Here is a 6976-nt window from a genome sequence, read left to right as displayed (position 1 = left end):
AAAAAAAGTTGCTTTCACTATGAAATCTACGTGGTCATGAAGGTTGAACAAATGGCACAGAATATGTTATGGCGAATAATCTACAGTACTCTTCGAATTCATTTCTTTACATTTTTGTCTTTTTTCCTTTGATTTTGGCATTCTACGACATTGGTATCATTTCTAAATGTTTTCCTTGCAACTTATGGTATATTTTTGCTCATTTAGCAACTGTTTTGCATGATTTACAGTATGGTTGAAAACTTTTTTTTTTTTGGAAACGGCCGAAAATTCATGCGCGCGCGGATGTCATCCATATAATTAAATCAACATGGCCTTAAGATTAACCGTAACTCATGTCAGGCTTAAAAAAAAAAACTGCTGACAAACCACCTAGTCTGTTGTTGGCTACAAAAGCATTGACACTTGAGGTTGCCATCTGTGAAATAAATTGGCATGCAGATGTAAAATCGTGTAACGTTAGACTGCTTTTAGAGTAGAATAACTGACTGTTGTCAGCAGTTCTGTCTAAAATTGCCACAAAAAAAAAAACTTCTGACAACCACCTAGTCTGTTGTTGGCTACAAAAGCATTGACACTTGAGGTTGCCATCTGTGAAATAAATTGGCATGCAGATGTAAAATCGTGTAACGTTAGACTGCTTTTAGAGTTATAGAATAACTGACTGTTGTCAGCAGTTCTGTCTAAAATTGCCACTTAAACAGGCCAAAACCAACTTCCTCTAGATCTTTGAATGTGGCCAGGCAAATTTTTTCTTTGGTTCTGTCTAAAGGCACAATATCTTACAGTACCCTACTGACACTAACAATAAATTCATGAATATATTAACTCTGATTCAGTAGATGTGCATTCTTGTAATACACAGGATATCACTGATATCTTCAATATACCAAAGAACTTAATTGTTTGATTATTGTGGGCACTTTGAATCACTCACTTTTGAATTAACTGTGGCACCTTATCAGGCCTGGATCCCAAACTTTTTTCCAGGTAATATTCAGGAATAGTTTGAGTTTGCCATCACCTTACCAAGCCCTCAAGGCACCCCCATTCTTAATGCTTTCATTACTATGGAGGGGGAAATTATGGATTTTGTAATACCCTAGGTACATGTAAGATCAGCCCGGATTGCCTGGATTGTCTGTATGATCCTCAGAGAATATTTTTTCTGTTCTGTTCTGAGAATATTTATGTTACCACCAGATTTTACATTATGCTTAAAATTCAGATGGTATACAAATGTAAGCTATTTAGTAGATCATGTTTATGTTTGTTTGTTTATTTTTTATGTTTATTTCGTATAACCTGTAAATCGTCCTTAGGCATAACACAAGAGGTTTTGTACAGTAAGTACAAGCTGCAAAAAGGACTGTAAGGTAGTGAACCACTCATACTGGGAAGGACTCCTGCTCTTTTCGGTAAGTGCAGTAGGATCTTTTTAAAGATCCTACTGTTAAAACATGCTCTCCTCAAACACTGGACCTCCGCATTACGCCCCATCCAAGAGGACGTCACTAACCAAAGCTAGGTGCTTCTTTTCACCCGATCGAGTTGAGTGAGGAAATAGATGTTAAGTACCTTACACAACAGTGGGGCCTGCCAGGGATTCGAGGGCCAGAACATTTGGCTTCTGAGCCAACAACACTAATCACAAGACCACCTTGCCACCTTGTTTGGACACGAAAGTGGTGTAAACCCACTGCTGAGTGTAGAATGTTGTGGTGACTACTGGCAGATGTGTACTCAACATGTTTGTTAAGAGGGTCAATGACTCTCCTGTATATTGGTCAATGACGCACTGTTTATTAGCACAAGCAAAGTTGGCTGACAGCATCTGATTGAAATTTATCAGACTCTCAAGGTAAAATACAGTCACGACAGATTGTTGTTTTATTGCCTACTCAAGATGAAAAACAACATACCACTACAAAGGTAAAATTTGACAGGCAAATGTGTAATGTTTATATAAATATTACATTGTCTGGGCCAATAAACTACTGTTCTGTTTATTCTTTACTGAAACACAATTATCATACATTTATTGTACTTGTATATGGTGACCAGTCCCTCCAAATATGTCCTGCTACAAAATGTAACCCAACACCACAAGGTGTCTGCTACAGCACCAGTCACCATGGTGACAGAAGTATGGTCCAGGTCAGTGACCTTTCGAGGAGAAAAAGAAACAGGGTATGTTTTGCTTCCGCAAAGGTAAACATAATTAACCTTCAATAAAATGGTACATGTACAAATATAACTGATAACGTTTGCAATGGGTGATTTTGATAATAAACTAAAACTGTTCTTTCTGCATAACTATGGAGCAGGGCTCTAGTCAGCTCGAAAATGTTTTTCCGTCAGCCCAGGTTCATGATCTGACCTGAGGAGAGAGTGCTTGCAGTCTGGGGGTGGGGGGATATTTGAGACTTTAAAAACACAATTTCCCACATTTTGAGAGGCAAATCATGGGGTTGTGAGTGAATATTTGAGGCCACACCAATTTAATTTGTTGGTTCTCGGATTCGCCTCTTCGTTTTTTTCTGATTTGCAAAAAAAGAAAAAAATTGATTCTGGCCCTGAATCAACTGAAAAATGCTCATGTTTTGCCCCCAACAGATGAGGAAAGTCCTTTGCTTCCTAGTTGTTACAGTTTTATTTATTTTACCAGGGCATACCTCAGATCAGTTGATCTGATTTTCAGGTATCCCTGGGCACACATTAAAAATTACATGACACAAATTGAACACAACAATATATACAAATAACGTTACAAACTTTTACATGTACAAAATAGTCTCAGTATAGGCACATTTCATCTGCAGTCATCAACAGTCCGTTTTTAAATGCTGACGTGAAACAACATGAAACAATTTCTATATCAATTCACACACGCACCACTAAAATCAAATAACCAACCCTATCATCCAAGAAAAGGGCATGATCAATGAAAAAATCAATGCGTAGATTGCTTTGCTGACTGAAGGAAATATCATATGAAAGATGATGATGAAATATGTGTTCTAATCAAGGTACGAAATAGCAATCATACACAGACTTACAGCACAAAATCACTGAAAGATTAAAAGATTAAAGCATAAAATGGCAACATCTATTGGCATGCTCCTCTAACTTAAGACTTTATTACAACACATAATAGGCTAAATGTCATAATCATGATTAAAATTTGCATACAAACTCTTCTTCTCAGTTCCTGCACTCTTTGAGCAAGAAGTGGCTTGGGATCGAGGCGCTTTCAATATGATTTCGGAGCGTTCAGATGGAGCCACTTCAAACAGGCTTTGGGGTAAACCACATGTAAAGCGCCTTGGGTGACTTCACTTAAACACGGCCATATAACGTGCTATCTGGCATGACGCCAAGCTTCTCACTCCTTTATGTCAAGGTTGAGAATTTTGAAACGTGTCCTCTTCTTCATTTCAACTTTCATTGCCCTGTATGTCATTCAATTTATTATCCCCTATCTACCAATCACATGGCTTTCTCTGCATTAAAAATACTAAAACCCTCAGGCAACTTAACCTATAGGAAAAAAATGTTGTGTTTCCTGTTTCCTGACCGACCCTAGAAAAAAACTGCTGACCCTAGCCTTTTTTGTGTGGACCCCTACAAGGGAGAAAATTTTTTTGACCTTTTCTAGTTCCATGATCTGACACCTGAATGTGTGAGGAAATGTTGTACAATCGGTTTTCCAAAATTGATATAATTGAATATGAAAGCGTCCTTGTGTAAGTTTTACTTTGTTAAATTGTACTGTATAAGTTTAATCACGAGAGATCGTCCAAAAACCAACTCTAATTTTTTTCAGGACTGCAACAGGGAACACAACATTTTTTTTCCTAGGTCTTATCATTGATATCTTAAGTACCAGAGTTATCAACCAAGGATTGAGGTGTTCAAGAATTCATTCTTTCCTAGAACTATCGCAGAGTGGAACTCACTGTCACCAAGTACAGTAGGGGCATTGTCAATAGATAGCTTTAAACAATGTCTAGAGCTAGAAGTTTAAGGGTTAGGTGTAACAAGTCGATCGGTGTAATATAGCCAGCTGCCGCCGCGCCGCGTGCCTGCGAAGCTGGTGTGTTACGCCAAAAGGCGGTTATACCGGCTATACAGATACAGATACAGATATCTTAATTCACCATTAATTTCCTCAACACCATTGTGATTTCTTGCACTTCATTCATCCCAATTACAGAAAAGGTTGTCTAATTTCAGCCAACACCCTTTCAAACAGCATCATGAGGATGGGGATGGCAGTAGACAGACCTGGTGAGGAAAGGCCCATAAGGCCACACCAATTTAATTTCTTGGTTAACGGATTTTTCTACAAAAATAATGGAGCGGGCGGGCGAAAAAAAAATAAAAATAAAAACAGGCCTAGACATCCTATTATGGCCCAAAATGGTGCGATAGGAGCCATGAAGTCAACACACCAGGCTGGTTCAAAATTTTGACAATGAATTTTGAACTTTTAATGATACCACTGCATTGAAAGATGGAATGGCTCTAACAAGAAGTATGAAAAGGACTGCTTTCAACTGTTCAGGGCAAAATATGAGCATTTTCCAGTTGATTCTGAATTTTTATTTTTATTTGCAAATCAGAAAAAATGAAGCGGCGAATCCGTTAACCAAGAAATTAAATTGGTGTGGCCTAAGGGGATTTGTCTTGGAGAAAGTCCAAGCCAACACACAAAACGCTCTGTTTGCCAGCACAGCCTACGTAGTCAGGCCTAGGAAAAAAATGTTGTGTTTCCTGTTTCCCAACTGACCCTAGAAAAACCTGTCGACCCTAGACTTTTTTGGGGTGGACCCCTAGCCTGCAAGGGACAAAAATAATTTTCCATTTAGCTCCATGATCTAGCACCTGAGTGATAAAATGTTGTACAATTGGTTTTCCAACATTGACATTGAAAATAAAACTTTCCTCATGCAAGTTTTACTTTGTTAAACTGTATTGTATAAGTTGGACCCCTATATAGATATCACTGCAGCCTAAAAAAAACAGAAAAAAAAGATAATTCCTACATACCGACCCTAATTTTTTCAGTACTGAAACAGAAAACACAACATTTTTTCCTAGGCCTCAGCAAAGTAATTGGCTTACTTGCCAGGGGTACCAATCTGGTGGGAAATTATTTTTCCTGACCGTAGCTGTGGCTTTAGTGGATTAGGTGTCCGAGAGCCAACTCAGCCTGCTGCCTTCTGTTCACTGATTGGAACGTTGGCGGATCGCTGCAGCCGAGGATGGCAATATGCCGGTACATGCGGGGGCCTTGTGTGCCTCACTGCACGCATGTAAGTCCTCACGCATGGCTGCTTTAAATCCATGCGGCTATATACGGACAGGAGATGGGCTGTCTTACCAGTAGCACTAGCTTACAAGATGGGCTCATAGTATAGCACTAGCTATAGCTTACAAGGCAGGGCTCGTAGTGTATAGCACTAGCTATAGCTTACAAGACAGGGCTCATAGTATAGCACTAGCTACAGCTTACAAGGCAGTGAGGGCTCGTAGAACTTTTTTCTGCATACCTGTATTACCTGCACTGCAGCTTGGAAATTACCTATACCAGACAACTTTTACCTGCACCACTTAGAGTTAGACTTCAAGTAAGGATCATACTAAAAATTGTTCAGAAACCATTGCCATTATCTATTTTATATGTCATATAACTGGTAACAGTCAATGCAGAAAATAGAAATCCACATACACCTAGATGTGATAAGTTAACCCAGTACATGGGCCAATGCAGGTTAGGTGCAGAAGGTAGACATCAGAAATACCTGCACAGCTCCAATTTTACCTGCACTAACTTGCATAATTTTTATACCCAGTACATGGGCCAATGCAGGTTAGGTGCAGGTAGGCATCAGAAATACCTGCACAGCTCCAATTTTACCTGCACTAACCTGCATATACCCAGTACATGGGCCAATGCAGGTTAGGTGCAGGTAGACATCAGAAATACCTGCACAGCTCCAATTGTATCAAGCAGGTGGTATTTCAAGCCCTGCAAGAGAGCATCCTGTTTCACCCTCTAGCATTTTACACAGCTCAAATTTGCCTCTCAATGACTTCTGCTGTTATATATGCTGGATGCTGCTATAGAGATGACCACACTAGACCACGGCTTGGGCCAGACTGATCAGCAGAGACACAAGGTCCCTAGCTGTCCTTTATTAATTGACACCAGATGTGACACAAGTCCTACTCCCTACACTGGCCCCCCTTCACAAAATGTGTCGTCCTCGACACATATATACTGAGGGGCGGAAAAACAAAAACAACTAAAAACAACGAACAGCAAACTACATCAAACAAATGCTACAGTGGCTAAACGCTAATCTATAACTAAAAGTGTTACCGCTGTAATAATAATGGCCACCGGAAAAAAACAACAATGATAATGGGTTTGAAATTGGGTCTAAACTAAAGTAGCAGGATGCTATTAATTAACTTGGCCAACAAAAAGCAGATGTGCGCATGGTCTAGGAGCTGGAAATTTGATGGTAAGGGTAAGACGGACCGCTGCTATACAGTACATTTGGAGCACAATAATGAACGAACAACAGGCATAACAGTAACAATTCACATACAAAACAGCACCTTTGAACTTGCACAGCGGCAAAGTTCGCATTTCCTCGAGTACTCCCAAGCGTGGGGCAGTACGGGGACTTCCGGACCGTCACACAAGGACAGTGTGATCCGGGAACGCAAAATACATGATCTTCCTAGCAGAGTCGTCCCGTAGGCTAGCATTTCTACTAGGCAAGCATCATTCGCAACAAACACAAAAATACAAAGGCTAATACATGATCTTCCTAGCAGGGTCGTCCCGTAGGCAAGCATTTCTACTAGGCAAGCATCATTTGCAAGTAACACAAAGATACACAGGCTCAAGGCGGCTTGGTCGCTTCCCGTAGGCGTGCGAGCAAACATAGAAACATCACAT

Source organism: Branchiostoma belcheri, unplaced genomic scaffold (assembly GCF_001625305.1).
Source record: "Branchiostoma belcheri isolate BF01 breed outbred unplaced genomic scaffold, Haploidv18h27 scaffold288, whole genome shotgun sequence".
In the NCBI taxonomy this organism is placed as follows: domain Eukaryota; kingdom Metazoa; phylum Chordata; class Leptocardii; order Amphioxiformes; family Branchiostomatidae; genus Branchiostoma; species Branchiostoma belcheri.
Note: the sequence above shows the minus strand (reverse complement) of the source record.